Source organism: Strix aluco, chromosome 2, assembly GCF_031877795.1.
Source record: "Strix aluco isolate bStrAlu1 chromosome 2, bStrAlu1.hap1, whole genome shotgun sequence".
Taxonomy (NCBI): Eukaryota; Metazoa; Chordata; class Aves; order Strigiformes; family Strigidae; genus Strix; species Strix aluco.
The window spans coordinates 27,519,627-27,542,533 of NC_133932.1; positions in this window are offsets into that span (position 1 = coordinate 27,519,627).

The following is a 22,907-nucleotide window of genomic DNA, read 5'->3' on the forward strand; positions in this document are numbered from 1 at the left end:
AAGAAGATTTTTTTTTTAATTGTAAAGTAAGACCAAATGGTCATTCCTTTCCAGAAACGTAGTTGGACTTGCATCATTCCTATCAAATATGTATGTATATATATACACATAAAACACACATGTATGTATCTTTATACATATGTAAACAGGATAGAACAGAAATTCTACCTCTGCAGTAGAAAAATCTAAGAATATGCCTTATTGTCTGAAAAGTGAGGAATAAATGCAGTGGAGAGCCTACCCCCATGGGAAATACATAGGCCTGTGGCTGATGTCACATTTCAAAGAAAAGCTGAAGAAATGAAGAAGACTTTATGGTCACCGTCGGAAGCTGTGTGCATCCGGGTTGAGGTAGTAGGTTGTATGGTTTAGAGTTACACCCTGGGAGTTAACTGTACAACCTTCTAGCTTTCCTTGGAGCACACTTGAGCCATCGAGGAATTCATCACCACTTTAATCTGATCAGGGAAAGTATGCAAAAAGGTATTGTGTCATGGCTGCACATAATAATCACTCTGAGGCTTTATTGATGTTGAAATAGTCCTGATGACTTGATTTTTTCATTTACATCCTGTTATGAACAATGCTAACATGTTGTCTTAATGGACTGTGACTATGTACTAGAGACAGTTAAGGAAAGACTGATGATGATTTTAATTCCATTAACAGGAAAGCTTTAAAAGTTTATTTTGATTTATAAACTCAGGAAAATATCAAGTATTTAACCCTTTATTCTTTCTTCATAGAAATTGCTTATCCTATACAGTTGATTTTTGTTGCTGTTGTTATGTAAGTGCACATTCCTTTTAAAGGGAAAAGAACAAATTTTTTTTGTCCTTATAATACTTTCCAAAAAATATTTCATGCTGCTGCTTGGATAGCAGCGGGCAGTGTCACAAGTTGATCCTAATCTTCCTTGGATTTATGATATTCTTTCTTTGTGCCTTCACAACTCCGTGTTATGAATACAGATCCAAATGACCTGCAGCCCCGCCCGTGTTTCCACCTTGTCAAAATTCATGTGCTGCTCAGCCTAATCCTGCTCTGGGGTCTTGGCATCCATGTCCTTACACAGTGTGTCAGCCTGACCCTGACCCAAAAAGTCTTTGTCTTTTTTGTCCCTGACTGAAGTTCTGACGCATCTTCCTAACTCAGCAGGAGTTGGAAAAGTCACATTCCCTATGCAACTGGTTTCCAAAGCACCGGGCACCACTGCCAGCGGCGGGTCCCAGCACCATGGCCTCCTGAGCCCCTGCATCGCCTGTACATCTGGCACACCTTTTTTAAAAAAGCAATACCAGAATGCACCAAGGCAAAAAAATCTGTACTGAATCCCGGTATGAATAGAGAGATGAAGGCATGCTTGTGGAGGTTTATGCCCCAAGTTGTGCATTCCCATTTCATGCTGGTTTTCAGTCTTATCTTGGAAAAAGAAAAAAACCCCTTGAGATGTGTACATCCTATAAGCAGAGAAAAAATAGTGAGTGTTTTCACAGTTTAGCCATTCCCAGAAATACCTATGAAACGAGAGGGAAAGGACTGTGCCTATTTTTCCACCATGATTTTTAAGTGAGGCCTGCTTCTGAAATGACCTTAAAGATGAGGTCTTGTCAGTGTGATGGAAGGCATTACTGCCAAAGTAGGAGCATCTGGACCAGACAGTGATGCTAATTCCAAAATAGTTGAGAAGAACTGATACTGTCTGTTTCCATGTACGTTTTCATAAAAAATGGAAAGGAGTAGAACTTCATAATTTATAATTAATAATAGTAATAGTGATAATTTTGCTGGAAAATTATTTAAGGTTTGTTGATATAAAGCAAAAGAGCTGAGCCATGCCCCTGTGGTGCTGTGATCAGGGGGACACCACTGATGTGACCGTGGGCATGCCAGACTTCCGTGGGCTAAGGAGAGGGTGAAACATGGCTGTCCTGCTTGGGGGGTGAGGGCTGTGGTCCTGGTGCTCCCAAGTTAAGAGTAAATAGGTTTCTCCAGGGCATTTTGAATGCCTGCATTTCTTGCTTTATTGCAGGTGACCATAACAAAATATTTGACATTTCCAATGTTTAATTGTTTTATGTTTTGCATTGGCAAGGAAAGTTACAGATATTTATTTTAAGTGGATTTGATGCTTGCTTGTGTTTCGGTTATTGTTTTCCTTTCAGTTCTGCCTATTCAAAAAATCACTTGCTTTCAGATCCCTGTTTGACTCTTTCTACCTCAACTTAAGGTTTGCCTAACCACTTTCCTAGATAAGAAATAAAAAGAGGAGATGAAAATGGATTTAGTCTCTTTTAAATGGCATTTATTTTCAGTGATTAATGTTTGTAATAGGAAATTGGTAAAGAGGATCTGCATGACAGTTAGGTGGATGTACAATGGAATTTAAGCCTGTCTTGAAGTGTGTGGGAAAGAGGAGAGAGGAGGTTGAGTGAATCAGAGCTACTCCAAGCTAATGGAAAACACTTAAGGGGGTAGTTACTAAATGGGGGGGTAGAGAGGAGACCTCCATCAACCAATTAAGCTTAACAGGGACCACTCACAATCCGAATAAAAACTATAATATCCTCTGTGGACTCAAAAGGACCCTGGTCACCAGTATGTTTACTTCCTTTTCTATTTTAAAATTTTTCTTTTGTAGTTTAAGTCCACTGGAAAGAAACGTTGTAATTGCTGTTTTCTGCCAACAGAGCAACAGGTGTTCAATTCTTTTATATTAATTCTTCAATTACTTGCAAAATAAGGGGGATTGTTTATACTAAGCTGAATCGAATAGAAGTGACTGATGCAGAAAATGTGGGGATGTTTCATCTGTCCTTCAAATGCATGATAAATTTGTAATTCTATCAGGCATAGTTGCAAGTTGCTATGCAAATTTTCATTGCAGCATCACCAGCTTTAATGAATATACATTTTCTGTATTTCTTTGTCCTTTAATTTAGGTTTTTTGCCCTGTAATGTGCAATACATTGTTTTGGTAAGAGTTATCAAGTTACGAGCAAAAATGAATGAGCCTGTGAGGTAATTTTGAAGTGGATTAAGGTAGAGAATGAAAAACAAAGGGGGGAAAAAAGCTCTATTAAGAACAGCTGGATGGAGTTAGGTCTTCTGTGATTTCATTTTAAAGTCATAAAACATATTGTCTGTTTTAGGTGAAGTCTGGCATTTTTTACCTTTACGGTGTGGTTGGAATATTAGTCAGTCACGTAGTACTCATATTGCTGTTGCTTCTGTAGGAAATAAATACACTTTGTAACATGATTACACATGGATGTGTTCCAATCTAGGGCCCATCTAACAGTGTTTGTTCCTGTAAGTAAGCCATAACTGTTATCCTTGTGCCTTTATTTTCTTGCATAGAGAATAAATATCTGTTAGGATATTTTGGGACAAATCTTCAGATCTAACTGATCTGCAACTCCCAGTGGTTTCTTTGGGAGACACAGGTTGTCAGAGTTTCACAAGTTTGGTCCTACAGAAAAACTGGCCGCAGAGACACTGACCTGCCCAACACCCTTTTGCTTGCCACAATTTCCTTGGTAAAGATTAAGCATGATCCAAGGCCTTAACCCTGGTTCCCCACACAGAAACTTACAGCATGGCAAAAACCCCCTTCAATGCCAGATCCTGTTTATCTTAAGAGCTGTCGCTTCAGAGACCTGGGGAGAGTTTGGATTTCCTTCTGCAGCGCACAGTCCCTGTGTCCAGAGGCATGTCCAACAAAAACAGAATTAAAGGGATGTTTCTGAGTTAATATCCATGGGTCAGATGCACTAACAGAGCTTGGGTGTTTTGGGCCCAGCCATTTTGAGACATTTCCATGGAATAAAGCTGCCATTAATCCAGTTTACCAGAGTAGGTAAATCAAGTTTTTAGAATTGTTGTGCTGTTGAAATAGCACAGAACAGTCAAAATATGAGTGAATATGAGTCAATATAGTCAACAGGTGTATTTTAAGCTGTTATAAATAATTCTATAGATTTACGTTATGAAAGCTGAAAGTCATTATAAATTGTCTTCATCATTGCTGTAGCTGATGTACTTTCTGGTTTTGTCATTTCACTTCAACAAAAGAAAATGCTGAGTTTCACTTGATCTCATGCTTCATTTAACTTCCTCTTGTCTTCAAATAAGTTGAAGTTCTTTAGAGATTTTTAGGTAAAGAATGTGGTAAAATATTTAAAGCAATTCCAGAAAAGGTTTTCCTTGCAAATTTGTCCTTTAAAAATGAGAAACAGCCCTTAGTAATCTCTAAAACTTGTTTATTGAAACTCTTCAGCAAGAGACCTGTGATAGGTTGCTTAACTGATAAAGTTGGAATAGAAGTGCACTTGAAATTTTTCAAATTTTTTGGATGTGGTTTCATATGACATTCATTTATCTATTAAGAGCAGCTTCTGGTATTTTTAATAAAACTAAAATTAAATATGTCTGGCAGGCCCTGTTTAAATGTGAATATTGCTGTTATAGCACAGTTAAATACAAGATTGAAAAGCTAATGCTTTTACATTACATAGTGCAGAAGAATTAAATTGTTTCAACTTTGTCTTTTCTCACGTAGTAAAAATATTTACATCAGAGTGATCTTTTTGGTAGAGTTTAATTTTGTACAATGCTTCTGGGTATTTCAGCTGTATTTTATTGTAAATTATATAATTTATATGGAAATTTCAGGCATATTCTTATTTTGTTTTGTTCCATCCACTTCTTCTGTCATGCTACTTCTAAAAACAGTAAAAGCACACCTCACATTGATGAAGTCTTCAAGAATACTTGCAAAATCTGAAAAAAAAGTCAAAGATTATGCCTCTCTTTTTCTAGCATGACATTCTCATTTATTCAGAAATACCTGTCTCCTGTCTTCTTACCCCTTCTTTTGCAAATGTGATTGACATGTTACTTGATCTTACAGAAAAATAGGCATTGCTCTCCACTGCCTTTGTTGCACCTCCTTTTGAATAGAAAGATCTCACTCCCAAACGACTGTACTTTAAGGCTTTCTGACTAATGTAGTTGTCTGATTTTAGTAAGACTGGTGCTGATATGCTTCAGCCATTGCACCAAGAGCCTCAGCAAAAGAATACAGGTACAGAATAGCAGACTAATATTTTTCTAAGAGTCAGAACAGCCTTGTGTACTGCCTACTTTGCTTTTGTGGTTGGGTGAAAAGTGGGAGGGTACATTTTATATTTTCTTGTATGTAGTTAACATACATATATTATGCATATATTGCCTTTATCTAAATGTTATGAGTCTCCTCAGCTAAAGCTTTATCTCCATGGTTGAGAGTGATTTATCTGGGTTTATCTGTGGTTTATCTGGGAAATGCAGGTCCTTCATTTTTCTTGTCCTCTCCGTATACTTTTGGTTTACTGGTCCTTTTTGATTCTTCATTTCCTGACATCATGATAGTCATGTCAAAGAATGCAGAGCATTGCAGATATACTAGCAGCAGAGATGGACAGGGAATACCTTGGTGGCTTGAGAGAAGAGTGTCATGTTCATAAAGTCAGCAGAAAGCAAAAGCTTACTCAAAACAAATCCTCCATGAAGCCTCTTCGTTATGACTCTCCAACTTTAGAAGGAGAATATGCTGTTTGGTACTACCACCTTTGTAGGTCCAATTTGAGACTGTGGGATTGACTTTGCTCAAGCTCTGTGTGACTATAATTTTTTTCAAGCAAAGTGCCTGGACACTAAAAGCACTATAAGGCTCACTTTCCCCTAACATGCACCCAGCCTTGTGGTGACTGCAGTATCAAAACAGATTTACCCATCTTAGAAGAGATGACTGTTGGTCTCGGAAATGTTTTATATATATGTTTATGTATGTATACTGTTGGGGTTTTTTGCATGGCACTACACTGACATGTGAAAAAGAATACAACACCAAAATTCTTCATCTCATTCATTGCAATTAGTTTGCTGAGACAAATTTGTTAACTTCCCATGTTAGGAAGAAATCATCAGATGGGAACTTCCCATGATAACTTCACCATCCTTTGAAAGAACTTCTCCTTTAGACTAGGGGTAGCATTCGGGGTGTACTAAATCCCTCTGAATAGTTGTTTTCCTGGAAAGTTACCCAAGAGAGTTTTTCAGTCTGGATCTGCAAGTAGATTCCACAGTGACCTGTGACCAGGAGACCTGGAAACATGGCTTGAGAGTGCCTCTAATATTCATGTGTCCTGGGTTGATGATCCTTGACTGCTATTCTGTATCATACCTTGTCCCACAAATCTTGCACTTTTTGAAGGTATTTCCACCTCCAGACTCTCTGCCTCTTCAAAAAGCCCAAATACACTTAGTTTACACAGCTGAAGGAGATTTACTCCATAAGTTCTTTGAATTCTCAGATTCACCTATATCAGTTGGACATTTTATGGGGAGGAGGATTTTTGGTGTGCAGAACTAAATTCTAATTTTGCTGCTGAAAAGGGTTTCTTTTCACAGCAGAGTGCAGGATGATATGGAAGGATACCCAAGGCAGTTTTGAGGACGTTGTGCCAAGGTGTCACCAATCTTAATGCAAAGCTGGTTCAAGCAGCAGCTATGCCTCCAAACCCTCACCTTTGAGGGCTGTTGCTGAAGCTGGTGTCACTGTGTGAGGACATCTTTGAGAGCTGGGGTATGGGGAGCATTAGACCAATGTAGCTATTCAGCTCTATGCTAAGTAGTGTACTCTGCTCCTTTGTCCAAATGATAACAAATTTTGACCTATAGTTTGGGTGTATTTATCCAATGGTATGTATCTTACCATACTGACTTCTGATTTCTTCAGCCTCACTGCCTAAATATTTATTTCCAGGTTGTGTATTGTAAAGAATTAAGCTCAGATCACCTAATTCACGTGTTGCCCTTGTGTCTCATCACTGACTGTATAGGAAGGCAGTGTCTGAAAACTCTCAGTAGTAGTCAGCCTATATTGATTATGGCCCACACAAACTTGGAGATGAGACTGCATGCTTGAGTCCATCTGAAGTACCACAGCTGGCAGTCTGGCTGCAGCCACAGGGAGGTTTTTGCTAAGAATGTATTTTTGTCTTTAGATGGCATTTACTCAGGATGTGACTTGTGAAGTACATGATTCCTGTGGTGATAAAGGGGTTTTTAACAGTCATTATTATGAAATACCATAAAGTATATTGTTCGTATGAAGTGTTTAGCTTCTGATATAAGAAGAATTTAGAGGTATCTTTATTATTATTTCAGTTTTGAAGTATAACTGTACCAGAATGGCCAAATGTATATTTTAGTGACAAGTGTAAAAAACTCATACCTAATACTATATTAATACTTAATACTCAATTTTAATACTTCCTTGCTGTTTAACATCTTTGTTGGTGACACTGGGATTGAATGCACCCTCAACAACTTTGCCAACAACACCAAGCTGTGTGGTGCAGTCGACACGCTGGAAGGAAGGGATGCCATCCAGGGGGACCTTGACAGTCTTGAGAGGTGGGCCTGTGTGAACTTCATGGAGTTCATCAAGGCCAAGTGCAAGGTCCTGCATGTGGGTCAGGGCAATCCCAAGCACATATACAGGCTGGGTGATGAGTGGATTGAGAGCAGTCCTGAGGAGAAGGAATTGGGAGTGTCAGTTGATGAGAAGCTCAACGTGACCCGGCAAAGTGCACTCGCAGCCCAGAAAGCCAAACATATCCTGGACTGCATCAAGAGCAGTGTGTCCAGCAGGTTGAGGGAGGGGATTCTCCACCTCTACTCTGCTCTCACGAGACCCCACCTGGACTGCTGTGTCCATCTCTGGGGCCCCAACATAAGAAGGACATGGACCTGCTCAGATGGGTCCAGAGGAGGCCATCAGGTGATCAGGGTACTGGAGCACCTCCCTTATGAGGACAGGCTGAGAGAGTTGAGTTGTTCAGCCTGGAGAAGAGAGAGGCCAGAAGAGACCTTATAGTGGCCTTCCAGTACTTAAAGGGGGCTACAGGAAGGATGGGGAGGGACTCTTTATCAGGGAGTGTAGTGATAGGATGAGGGGCAAAGGTTTTAAACTGAAAGAGGGTAGATTTAGGTTGGATATTAGGAGGGACTTCTTTACTGTGAGGGTGGTGAGACACTGGAACATGTTGCCCAGAGAAGCTGTGGCTGCCCCCTCTCTGGCAGTGATCAGGCCAGGTTGGACGGGGCTTTGAGCAACCTGTCTCTAGTGGAAGGTGTCCCTGCCCATGGCAGGGGGGTTGGAACTAGATGATTTTTAAGGTGCCTCCCAACCCAAAGCATTCTGTGATTCTATGAGTAATGTAACATTTTGAAGTGATCCTACCTTTTCCCCAGAGTGTCTTGGGCATTTAGGAGCCTGCATCCTGTTGATTTACAATATGTGGGCAAGTTTTAAAAGAGAAGCCTCAGGTGCATAAGGCATTTTTACAGCTTTTTACCATAAGCTTCATAATGAGTGACCCAATTGCAAGATATGTAAACTGGTCAGTGCTGCCTCTGCATTGTGCTTCTGAATGTGAGGTGCTTGCCTAAACATTGAGTCCCAATATATTATTAGCTACTTTTATGAGAAAATAATGCCCTAATTTCTCCCTTACTGCTGTTGTAAAAGAAAACATTATAAACAGAGAGACAATGTGTGCAACTTTGAAAAATTTGAGTGTTTCATAAAATTTAATAAAATTAAAATTCACTTTAAAGCCTCATGCTGTGTCCAGATTGAGGCCAACACCTTAATCAGACAGCAGTTTGCACACCTGATATACCTATTGATGCTGCTGCCGGCCATGCAGGTGCTTGAAGGGGGCATACTACTCCTTCTGTCCTCTTGCCCTGATCTGCAGGAGAAGTAGTCTGCAGTGGATGACTGTGTTGTCCTCAGCCTCCTGCTGTAAAGACAAGTGCTGGCAAGGAGCACTGCCTAGGCACTTGTGTCTCTGACCTTAGCACCAGCAGGCACCGTCATACCAGGGGCACCCAGGAGCCCATCTGCGCTGCTGGGGCAGGGGTGGCACAGGGGCTGCTGCTGCCCCACCACCCCGCCAAGGACTGGTACAGGCAGTGTTGTGCCCAAAAGAAAGGAGTCAAGTGTAGCTATCAGTCAGGTTGGGGTTTTTTGGCTAAAAATGTCCAAGTATTGGTCTATGGAAGTAAACATGCAGTCTGCCTAATGAATGCATTATTTATTAGCTGTGTGAGCTGCTAGAAGTACCAAAGCGGATAAGTGCTGTGGTTCAAGGCCGTGGGGCTGGGCCCACACAGCTCCCTAAGCCGAAAGCTAAGGACATGGGAATCCTCACTAAGGGGAGACCCTACTAGTCCAGAGCAAACATCAGGCTGCATGCATCTTTGGACGGGTGGAGGTTTGTGTTAAGGATACCTTCTCATACATGAGGAGCGGCTGTTTGTTATTGTGTAATTTGATTTGAATCTAATTTAATGACAGTTCTTAGGAGGCAACATGATTTGCAAGGCTGATTTCCAGTTTTATTGATTGGGCCATTAATTTATTTGAACTTGCTCTCAGAAGCTTCATTGGAGATTTAATGCAAGTCTACAAAACCAGCTTGGTAAGGAAATTTTTGATGGAACTTGAACTCAAATACTTAAACAATAAATCAGGTTTAGTGTGAAAATATTTTAAGAAGGGAAATTCTTAGTTAAACTTTACTTTACTTTTTAAATAATGGAGCAGCAATACTTGGGGATTTTTTTTCAAACTCTCACACTCAATATCGATTCAATTAAATTCTCATTTTTTGAGTTTTGTAGAATGGGCTTTTAAAGGAATCTCAGAGATTAACACTGCAAAATTTTCACTAAAAACAAGTAACTTCCAATTTCTCAAAATCTATGATTTTATTCATTAGTAAGAGGAATTTACCAAATGCAGAACATATATTGCAGAACTAGCTGCCACAGTCTACTAGTTATTTTCAAACTGTATGTTTTATTCAAAGCAGAGATTGCAAGGCATGAAAAATAGATTATCTAGGTTTGAAATCCATCAGTTATTTTTAAAAGACAAGGTTTTTTAAAAAATATTTACCAATATATGTTCTTAAATTTTAGAAAGGAACAGTCCAAACAGGGAGGAGCTAGCAAGGGATTAATTAATGGTAATTTTTCGTTACATTTTCCAAAACCAAACCTTTGCACCTGTACTAATCAATGAAGAAAGCAGCAAGAGGCACAGAGTGTATCTGTGTGGGAGGAAGGAAGGAATAGAGAGGATGAATTATTATAAGAACCATAAGAGGATGTAAGAGGAGGAAGGAAATTGAAGAGGCATGCTAAATAAGAGAGAGGATACAAGGAATGGTAGTGTAGTGGCTGTGCATTTGTACTTAGGGAAGGGACTCTGGGCATGTAGGCAGAGGAATTCAGGAAGGTGGAAGAAACAAAGAGAACTTGAAAGATGTGGGGAAAGGGCATAAGGATGTCGTAGCTTCACATTGTTTTGTTTCATCCACCTTGGTACATTTTGGTAACTTGAAATAATGACTTCTGTGTATTGGACCATAGAAGTTAAATTTATTAGAAAAAAAAAGAAAGAAGAGAGAAGGAAAGAAAGAAAGAGAGAAGGAAAGAAAGAGAGAAAGAGAAGAAAGAGAAGAAAGGAAAGAAAAGGAAAGGAAGGAAGAAAGAAAGAGAAAGAAAGAAAGAAAGAAAGAAAGAAAGAAAGAAAGAAAGAAAGAAAGAAAGAGAAAGAAAGAAAGATTTACAGGCAGAACTTTGTATTTGTAAATAAACAGAAGGCCTCATGAAAATAAGTTTTTGTATTGCCTGTTCAATTTCTTTTTTTATAAGCAGAAAACCCACTATAAGTCCAAACTAGAAGGGTGGTAAGTCTGAAGAGTAGTAATTGAGGGCAGCATACATTCCAGACATATTGAAACCATCTCAAAAGTATCCCACACTCTTGAGCATTAGGAACCCACAAAATTCAAAGCTAAAGATAAACTGAAAATCCAGTGTGAGGGCATGCAGATAACCATAACTCTGCCTAATACTGACACAGTTAGGTGATGTATCTAATGATGCTTGTTAGTTCAGTCTAGTCTAAGACAACAAACACTAAATGATTATATTATAGCCATACTATTACTGTGCAGTCATCATAAGGGAGAATTTAGCTCATGTGAGTACCCTTCCTTTGCTTCTGCTCAGTTTATTTACGTAGATGAGAAATATAAACCGCTCAAAAGCCTGAATCAAAAAAGAATAAGATAACCCCAGTTTTATATGAACTGTAATTAATCTGCAGCTCATTACCACAAAACTTAATTTAGGGAAATTCCTAGTTAGAATCAAGAATGTTAAACATTTGTGTGAATAAGAACAGTATGTGCAGTGGCGCTAGAAGTAGCAATATTTCTGATTCAAACCATGCACTGAAGAGTTGTTGAGGTTACAGAACTTCTTCCCTTTTAAAATTAAGTGCTTTATGAGAGAATGAAGTTATTGACTGCTGATCACTTCCAGACACAGAACAGTGGTCTATTGGTCCCTTCCAGAGTTTAATAGCAGTTCCACATGATGCATATTAATGGAATATCTCATTAATTCCCTAAATATCACTAAGCTGGTCAAGTCATTATGAGTTTTCATCTCCTTAAATAAATTTGGCTGCTTCAGATTTTTCTGTTCTATGAAAACATCTGCATAATATGGAATGTGTTAAACCAGCAGCATCTACATTGTGAGATACCAAGATCTTAACCTTAGCTATTTTTGTTACTGAGCTCAACTCCAAATGGAGTTTGAAGGTTTATATCCAGAGTCTTGTTTTGAGGAAAATGTGTGCATCTCTGTTCTATACATGAATGCTACTTTTTCTATCCCATAAAACCCAGGAAAAGTGTATATTTATGGTATGAGTTATCAAATAATGTTATTACGTATTGCTGTGTGCATTGTAAAAATCAGAGTTTTGTGTTATAATGTTGTTTACATGTTACATTAAATGGGTAAACAGCAAAACAGTCTCGTTATGGTCATGAAACAATGATTTACTTTTTGTCTCAATCCTTGTGTAAGGTACCCTCAAAGCTTTTGTTTTACACGAAGAGTAACATTAACATAAAGTGAAGTGATTCATATTCATAACCACTTTTGAGAGGGAAAATAAAAATATTTTTAAATAATATTGTCTTTTAGGAGACAATCCTAATTTACCAGATACTAATTTCTCATCAGACAGAATTATAGATATTTTGGAATATTTATAAAATTGCATAGGAAGATTCTACTGATTTTAGTAGATTCTAGTCTTACCTCTATCAGTTTTTTCTCTTCTTTCTATTTAACAGAACTATACTTATACCAGTCAGCCCCCAATTTACAGTTCTTTCTGTCAATGCATTTTATATACTACATCTCTCAAACACAACTTCCCACATGTGATACATTTTTAAGTCCTATAGTACATTTCTCACTGAGTGAAGACTTATCTCAGGACTGGTATTAATGAAAACAGAATCTGTGCATAAAGAAAACAAAGTATTCGCTAATGTAAGTCTATATTTCAATTAATATATGTGAAATTAGGAAATACTTAGAAAGTCAAATTTTCTAAAATGTATTAGGCATGTTATTTTTATTAATGTAATTTTTCACTCACAGCTGCACAGCCAATACAAGCAACCTCAATTTTGCTTTTCAAATGTGAGTAGATCCAAATACCTGCCTATAAGATGAAATAAATAAAATCCTTAATGAAAAAAGTTAAAATATTCAAATAAAATTCTGATCCTGTCATCATTTGTCAGTAGTGTCCATAGCATGGTACTTAAAATACTGGACATGTAACAATCTTTGTTAGATGCAACAGCATTTGAAAATGTTTGCTCTTCTAAAAAGTGCTCTATGGCCTCAGAGATGCAGAGTACTTCAGCAGCTTTAAATCTACTTTAAACCTGTGGATTGAAGTAAATGTGTGTAAATATACTTGACAAATGTCTAGGAGCATTCCTTAATGAGAGCATGCACATTCAATTCTAATTCTGTGGAAGGTAAGGGAGCCAGAACATTATCTAATATCTGCTTCTTTTTTCCCCAACCTTTGTCTCCATATACATGGCTTTCATTTGTCTTGAAGATCTGTTAAAGAATCTTAAAAAAAAAAAGAATGGTGACAAGAGAGGTAACTTTAAATGGGATTTTTTGCATGTTGGTTACAAGGGTGCAAATTACTGTAATTTATATTATATTTTGGAATAATAATGTTTCTTATTAATTTAAAGTTAGTTAACAAAAAAACCAATTTCTTTGTTCCAGGGTGATATTTTCTTGAATGTTGTTTCACCAGTTTGTTAGTATAATTTGTTAGTATAAAACCTTCTTCTATACTCAAAGAGCAAGCAAGGCAAATGATAAATTATTTAGGGAACATTGTGAATTCTTGTCCCCTCTTAACCTCTAAGAGATTTTCTATAAACTTGGAGCTAGAAGTTCACTCAGCTACCAAGAAACAGTTACATGTAGCCAGACAATAGTTCTGTGCTACAGGGATATAGTTATGTGAAGACTAAATAAAGACCGTTATAGAGGAGACATGAAAGTATATAAAGTGTACATATGAAGTCTTAACAAAGTCAAGTTCTTTCAGGGAACTTCACTGTGAGGGTGGCGAGACACTGGAACAGGTTGCCCAGAGAAGCTGTGGCTGCCCCCTCCCTGGGGGCGTTCAAGACCAGGTTGGACGGGGCTTTGAGCAACCTGGTCTAGTGGAAGGTGTCCCTGTCCATGGCAGGGGGGTTGGAACTAGATGATCTTTAAGTTCCCTTCCAACCCAAACCATTCTATGATTCTATGAGTCTATGATGAAACAGTTGTTTAATCAAAAAAAAAAAAAAAAAAAGTAAATGGAAAAAAGTACTAAAAAAACACCAATCTGCCAAGAGAAATGGACATTGTTGCAAGCAGTAGGAATGATCAAGGCCAAAGGAGAAATTAATCATTAATGACCATCTATTAAACAAAATTATCCTACAATATTTGACTCAGTAATCCTAACAGTCCTTGTATTTACATTTTTTAGAATTTTTTGCCAAATAATGTTTGCAGACTAGCTGTCTGAACTGTTGCCTTACTGCTAACCTGTATAATTTGTTTGATAAAATCTATTATCTGAAGACAAGTCAACTTTATATGCAGCAGTTCAATGGCATCCACTTCAAAATACTACTATCATCATTATATGGAAGAAAAGTAATACTATTCACTACCAGGACTACAGTTCACAGCGTTATGAAAAACTCACTGGACATTTCAGTAGAATAAGTTTGATGTACCTTTAAGTGTGATACATCCATGTATAAGGCTTTACAAATACATTCATCAAGCATTAGGGAAGAGTTAGAAAAACACAGAAATCCACAAACTGTCAGAAGTCTATCATCTTCCCTGGTAACCTCACTGAGGTCTTTAAAAGGGCATTTGTACTCAGGAAAGCATTCAGATTTGTTACTCTGAAAGCAAATGGCCTTGTGTCTTTCTCCTTTTATATACCTCTATTTAATACTTTTCACAGACAGCTTCTAATGAATAGGATGTACCTACAAGTCTGACATCCTTTTGTGACATGACATCCATGGTGAAAAGCAGCAGCTCCGGACAATTAAATGGTTTGTCCAAGCTCATGCTAGACGTCATCATGATCATCAGGATCAAGAGATGAGCCTTCTAATTTGTGAAGACCATGGCTAGTCCAAAATATATATTTATGAAAGTTCTTTCTGGGCGGTACATTAAAGGTCTAGCCTCTAAAATAAAAAGCACCATCTCACAGTTTGAAGACTGTGCATCACATTGGAATGTATTTTTTTATCAGTGTGACATTCTCACATTTTATTTTGTAATGTAGTAATTACACAGCTTGCTCCACAGTTCTTCTTGAAATTAATGCATATCTTGTGTTCAATAATAACATACATTTAATAATACTATTTCATTGTCATAAATATTAAAAGCTGCATCAAGTACGCACATATAAAGACTGCAGTAATGAAGGTGTCTTAAATAAACAACACTGAAATTCAAGTGCTGAGGCTCAGTGGATCCTGAAAGTAAAACTGACTGTACAAATAAAACTAAAATTGCCTTTGCTGACCTTCGTTGTCTAAGAGGACAGGAATATGACATACGAAAAAGGAGGGTGAACAGTGATGGAAAAGTTTGAACTTTTTTCTTTAAATAATCTGCAGCACTGACTTTCTATTAAGGAATGTGAAGTGCACTTGCCAATGGCATGTAACCTTACTTGTTCTTTATCCTCACCTGTGCCCTGACCCCTTTTCTATGGCAAGGACCACCAGAGCTGCCAGACATGGCCCTAAAATCTCGGGGTCCATCTGAAGGAGAGCTCTTTTGCCATGGGAAGCAAGAAAATGGCCATTAGGCTGTTTTTCATGCAAGTCCTGGGGAGGGTGTCACTCCGAGCATGCCAAGGCACAGCTGGAGGAACCCCAGCCAGCCATACCAGGAAGGTGCCAGGCACTACTGGAGCTCCTGGGCAGCTGAGCTCTCCCTGCTAGGACCTAGACAGACTCAAAGAGACAACTAAATTATGTCAAGAGATGCAGAACAGCCCAGGATAGAGGGCTCAAAATTGGCTTAAATCCATTGTACTCCCACTTGCCGCAACCTGTGAATTGCATGTTCTGCACCTTAGAAATGACAAATTGAAAGTGTTTATGTGAGCGGTGTTCTCTTAACTCTTTAAAATATGTGGCAAAAAGCTAGGTTATCTCCAGTTGCAATATTCAGATATGAATTTCAAGAATCCCGCAGCTGTGGGAGTAAAGTTTGACACATGAGTGGGAAAGGGTTCAGCCATGAAATTTATAGGTTGAGAATATAAAAGGTAAAATTTCAGAAGAGTTAAAAAGTGTCTAGGTCTGTGGATTTTGATTCCCTTGGAGTTCAGTTGCTTTGCATGTTGTATGTCAATACTAATGTAATTAAAAGGTCTTGATCTCTGTAGTCTGAGAGGGGGACAGTACCGCTCCGTTCTTGCATTAAGCAAACTTACTTTTGGAATAATGTGATAAAGTATGTGAGCATTTCATATTTAGATATGGCCACATTTTAGTTTCTGTACTGACGAACTGAATAGTAGCAGTTCTTCAATACTGAAGAATTGAATAGTACTGTGACAAGTTTTTGGAAAATTGTTTCAGATTATTCCAGTGAAGTATATGTCTGGGCAATAGAAAGAAATATAAAGAGACTGAGAATGAGAGGAGTCTCTATTTAGACTAAGATGGTAAAATACTAACACAAATATGGTGGTTATGAGGGCTTTTTCTGTAAAAGAAATTCATTGCTCACTATTGTGTTAGCTCTTTTTTTTTTTTTCTTTTTTAATGAAGCCATTAAAAAAGGAAAAAAAAAAAAAAAGAGGAATCAGCCAACGTAATTCTTTGGACTTCAAAAAGCTTTCTCCACAGGAGCAGCTGTTAAGGAAGCTAAGTAGTCACTGGAGGAGAGAGAAATCCTTGTCATGAGATAAAAATGGCTAGATGACAAAGTCTAAAGTAAAAATATATAGTCATCCTCCTCTATGGCTGAAAGACTACAGTGGGCTGCTCCATTGCTTCATGCTAGGATACTTCTTACCTAATAAATATATTAATGAATTGGAAAGAAAGTTAGGCAGTGAGATGGCAACATCTGCAAATGGTACAATTAGCGAGGTTACTCAAGTCCAAAACACACTACATGGGCAACTTCAAAAGGGAGCCTCAGAACTACAGCAGATGAAATTCAGCAGTGATGTATGAAAGCTAGCAGGCATTGAAAGGAGTAATTTGAACTAGGTATGACCTCTGTTGCATTCTAAATGAATTTAAAAATACCGGGGAAAGAGTTCAAGTCATTGTGGACAACTCAATAAAACCTATGATCTCTATTAAGGTTTCAGTGGCCTTTCCCCTCCCTTTAACAGTCCTCCAAATAAAATAAACACCTCACCACAAAACAAGAAGCAACAGCAACAAGATCCTATCTGTGTGATATTAATCTACATACAGTACAGATGATAGTGTATAATATAGCACCATCTTTTATATTGACTGCTGTAATAGAGAAGAAATGAAAAAAAGAAGAGAAGAAAACAATCTATTTACACATAAATATGTTGTGCCTCTTTTCAAAGTACAAGAAGCAAAGTTTCAGTGAAAGTGAGGACGTGTAAAGTTTACATGGGTAAAAAGAATATATTTTCCTCATTAAGTATCTAAATGGTAGTCACTGCAACAAAGATACAGACTTGTAGGTTCTTTCATTTGGGAGGGCAATTGAGATGTGTAAAGCCAAACTGAAATCTAAGTGCTTGTAGGATCAACCATTACAGGGTGCTGAGTATCCCATAAGATTCCTCTTCTGGTCCAGAAGTCCAGAGGGGGAGGTATCAGTGAAGGTTTTAGTTGAGTCCTTACACTGTTCCTTCTATGGGGCAAGATTTACCCTGTCTGCACCACTGTTGAAACAGTTGAGGTATGTCTCTGGGTAGTTCATATTCCTTGCTTACATTTCAGTTATTACTTGGTACAGCTAAGGTTTACAGAGGTATACCTGTAGCTAGCCTGTTGCTCTTCTGCATCTGCTAGGCACATGCTACATGTATCTCCCTACAGTTTAAACGTAAGGATAATAGTAAATCATATATGGTATAAACAGATGAACTACACGGTTGTGCAAGAATTGTACCTGTCTTCTTTACACAGTATACTTGCATGTACATGACAGGGGAATAAGGAAAATATAAAATGAGCATCTTTTTTTAGTATTATGTAAGAAACTGATTAAAACAGATTTCAAGGAGAAAAGTGCATTATGCAGTTGCTCAAACAGCTGTTCTTTTCAAGATGTTTGAAAAGGTGGGTTTGTGGAAATCCATAAAGAGGTGTTCATTGAGGTGACCATGATTTAGTCTGGAACTTCTGGTGCATAGGTTTTCGTAGGGCAGGGAGGTAAGAGGTCTGACATCCTCTTTTATTAAATTAGCTTGAATTTGGTATAGGTGGAACATGCTCACATGTATCTATTGTTCAGCATAAAGAAAAGGTCCAGATTTTGCCTAAACTTACATTGCTGCCTCATCTTTTGCCAGGCTATTCTGTACCACAATTACAGCAAAGAATCTCAGAAAACCTGCAAACCAAAGAAATTAGGTGAAGCTTTTTAATAGTTACCCTTAACTTCAAGGCAAGTCCATGCACCATTCCACTCTTTGCTGCCTTTGCTTCTTTCTGGAAGTTGTGTCTTGCCCTAGGTCCTTTCATAAACTTGCAAACTGCCTCTAAATTCTTCCGAATTCTCTGTTTTCAAGATGAAAAGTTTTTCATCACTCTTTTTTCATTAAACAGTCCTTTTACAGTATTTTCATATCCTCATAAAACCTCTATTCCCTGTATGGGGAGGTTGCAGAATTCTCACTGTGATGTTGCTATTGCTATCTCCTTTCAGTCCCTATCAAGGCAGGTGAAACTCTATTTTCCCTTGAACTGCTGCCATGCTCTGAGGTCCCTCCTCTCTATTGATTCTTACCACTGATGTGGTTCTTTGACTTCCTTATTTTCATATGAAAGTGCAAAGAACTAGAGGTAAAAATGATCTATTATGCTTGCTGAGTCCATAAAGGATTAGTCCATACTCGTGTTTGGTGTAAGCTGGTTTTGTAAAAGTTAGCCATTATCTTGAAATAATGTTTCATTGTGAAAAATAATTCCTTGTTACACAAATAGAAATTCTGATTTCCATCTCATTTCTCCTACATATGACTCTGTATGGAAAAACTGCTTTTGCTGTGGATATAATGCCCAGCAAATACTTGTAGGCTGTTGTGCAAGTACTTAAAATATTTACCTCTCTTGACAGTTCTTCCCCAGTCTGTGTTGGCAACTGCCTAATCACTGCTCTTGTCTTTCTCTGAAATCTTTCCAGATAATCAAAGTGTTTCTGATAATGTGATGGCCAGAAAAGGATCACCTAGTGAAAGTTCATTTTACTGGTGCATCTCATTTTAGGCTAATTTCAGCTATGCCTCAGTAGCCATGGCAAACAAGAAAATATTCTCTTACAATGTGTTTGTCTATAGGTTATATCAACAAACAAAATTTATATAGAAAAGTGCATAGTGCACGATCCTTTTTTCAGAAAATAAGTTTCTCGAGATATCGAACAGATGTTTAATAAAAGTTCAAATATTCTTTATCTGTGGTTAGACAAGTTCAAATTATGTTTATATACCAAAACATGAAGTAGAATTCAGGACCCCATCAATTAATTTGCTTTGTGTTAATTCCTGGTCAATGTTCCCTGTTTAGCCTATAAAGTGCATACTGGTGTTCAAGCTGCCACTATCACTCTGCTTTTCCACTGATCCCCTTTCAGAGCTGCTAAGTGCTTGGTGGTCATTTATACTGTGATTGGATAAAATTAGCTTCAATGCAGACTGCTTATGTACATATTTAAGTTCAGAAAAAGGGTTTTGTATGGCTCTGAAAGACTGCAAAAATTTCAATTTCGTATATGGTCTGCATATGCTCACTTAAAAAATTACTAGTTACAGTCATTTAAATTATTACCAATTTCACTCTAGTTAATTAATCTTCTGTAAAATAATGTATGATGATTTTATTTCTAAAAATTCTGACTTCAGATTAGGCAATGAGTCAATTAATTTTTTATCTTAAGAACAGAATACAACCTGGAGGAACTTAGAGTGAGAGGATTCCAGGACACACAGTCATGAGCAGTAATAATCATACCAAGACCCTAGATGAATGAATGTGGAGTGCCACTTGATACTTTATGGACATTCCTTACTTTTTTTTTTTTGCTTTATTTTTCCTTCAAATGGATGTTGGTTTTACACAAAAACAAAATTCTATATTTGTCTTTTTCCAAAAATGGTAGAAAAAATTAGATTAATAATGAACAGAATATTTTCATTGTTCATTTACCCTACTCATAATCTGGGAATATATGAGTATGACTACTAAGACAGTTCAAGAAGTAGTTTTCCCTGAGAATAAGGGGAAACTGTATGCTGATGTAGTGTAATGCTGCACATTTATTGAGGGGTGAATGCCTGGTATTTAAAATTGAAAACCACTGCTATGAGATCACTAGCTAGAGTAGTGACAGGAGTGCAGAAGACAATTTTAAACAACTGAAATCTGTAAGAACTGATGGAGAAGTAGAAGTTATAAGCCTGTCCTCATGTATTGTTTGCCTTACACTTTCTGATATTCCTCAGTGAATAATGAAAATGCTTGTTGACTCATTTGCTGAATTTTAAGAATGAAACAAGTGTAATAGCACTGTTTGGCAGTCTGAAAACATACTCTGCTTCAACATGCCTTTGAAAAATTCTAATATCATCAAGGCTTAATAGTGCCACTTTGCTATGGAACAGGGTCACGTGTCACTTCTCTTGCAGGTGGATTTAGCAAAGCAATCTGCCACTTCTGCATTGGATTGAACCACTTTATAAATCTGGGGGCTTACACATTTGACTAGATCAGAGTTTGCAACCCAGGAAGGCCTAACTAAAATCCACAGAAAATTTTGGTAATTAATTTTTCATATAACTATGCTTATGGTGTCTGTACCCTGTACAGAGGTATAATGTTTCTGTCTAATAAAGGAAAAACTATAAGAATCTCTCAGTTGCTGGCTTATGGCTTCAAATATAGTATCATATTTGCTTAGCTTCCTGTATATATTAGTGGAGTAATTATCTCTTTAAAATAGTCATTTAGGTATTTTATGACATGTAGGGCGTAATAGCTTTTAACTGTATTTTATCAGACTCACCTAGAGAAAGTATCATCAAACTGGCTTTCCAGACTTCCCAGATGTAGTTGAAATACCTGATTTCATCATTAGTAGTTGTATCAGAACTTTTCCCTCTTTTCAAATCTCCCAAGATGGATCCCAAAGGATCCCAGAATGGAGAGAGAAAACAAAAGTAATTATTAAAAACCACGTTACTATTGGCTAGCTCTTATTGTTGTTGGGTTTTGTTGGCTTTACCTCTTTGTCTTCTGGGGTTCTTGCACCCAGCAAACTTCAGGGCCTGACTCTCCGAAGTAGTTCACATATTGGTAACAAGGGATTCCTTGTACCAGAGAATTTATGTTCAAAGGCAGTGAGGCTACCACTGCTCATGCTGAACATAGCGTGGAATTTGACCTTTATGAAACAATTGCAAAGAGGCTTTGTAATCACTGTAATAATATCCATGGAAAACAGAGAGGAGCTTGGAAACAGGGAAGTTTTACTGAGTATAGAAGAACAGCATGTTATACCATTACCTGTGCTATTGTACCCTCTGTCTTCCTTTAGTTCCCAAAAACATGTTACTACAGTTCTGTGCTATTTCATTTCTCCCACCTGGCAACTCTCTTAGTAATATACAAACCAGTTCTTTTTCCTTATAGTCACCTCATAGTCTTTTGTTAGAGGGATCATCTGTGCTTATCTAATTCAAAGGAAGACATTTGGCATCCGTTTATATGCAGTGTTAAAGACAGCATGTTGAGCAGGGAGGCCCTTGGATCTAACCCGTTATGGCCACTTTTACGCTACATAATGGACTAAAATTTACATTCCTCCTATTGCTGGTTATCTTACAGGTATCTCTCCTACTGGCCTGGAAGCATATTTTTAAAGTGTAGTATTTTTTAAAGTGTAGTGCAACTTTTCCTTCTTCATGGAGAAAACAGGTATCTTAAGAACTATTTACTCAGTTTCCATGTGTTACGTTCCTAAGCTGCAGTTTTGGGCCCTGGGAAGGCAAGGCCAAGGCTATACAGTAGGATTTCACACAGGAAACTGTGCCTTTCAAGGTGCCATTGCAACCTAATAATCAAAGATGAAGAAAATATGCCTTTATTCTCTGATACCTGCATCTCCTCAAGTCCATGCTGAAGGCCATATCCTCTCAAGGATGTGCAAACGAAGTGCCTTAAGCTAGCATTTTATGTCAAATTTACTTTATTAACAAGGAAGTTATGTTTTGGGGGCTATTTCAAAGGTAAATTAGTGTGGACTTGGAAAGGTTTTTTTCTGTATGTGCAATAATTCTCTAAGCTGCCCGGTTGCACACATTGCTGGTCTCTTTCAGCCAGCTGGTGGGTTCCCAGGCAGAGTCTGTTCCATGCACACGTCACGTGGATTTCCGATGCGCTTGCAAATACTGTAATCCCTAGAGAGACATGGTCCTTTTTGGTCTGAAATGCTCAGTCACTGTGATGAGATGTTCTGCTTAGGAATTCAGGGCACAACATAGACCTAGCTGTGGATCGTGCCATTCCACCTTTTTTTTTTCATAAGTAATGGATGTGATATGTTTCACAATGATATGTTTCGTCTTATGTTGTTGCTCTCAGATTGCACGTGTGAGAACACAGCATCTCGAAAATGATTTACAAACACGGATGCGGTGTCTGATGGCACTTTATTTGTGAAGCAAAAGGCATATGTTTGCCTTGTGGTGTGTGCCTGTAGATCAAAATCCAATGAAAATTTTACTGACTACATCAGTGATAGGCATGTTACTTACCAAAAAAAAAAAAAAAAGTAAAATGCTGAATGCTATATGGAGATAACATACAATTTATTGATTCTCTCTATGTGGTTTATGGCTATAATGGACTTTATGAAAACCTTAAGCCAGTCTATTTTATCTTTGTAAATAATTGACTGAGAACACTTCTAAATGTTCTAAATGGGATAAGTGGAATGAGATACATGCAAGGAGAAGACTGTACAAGTACTTATGTGTATATGATACATTTAAGCCCTTTTTAGCAAAGTTCAAATAAACTTCTTCATAGTGTCTGAAAATTGGAGATCTAATTTTGGTTTTAAATCTGTTGTCACAACTATCCTCAGCTCTGCAGTAATTTGCATTTCAAGTGTGCTGG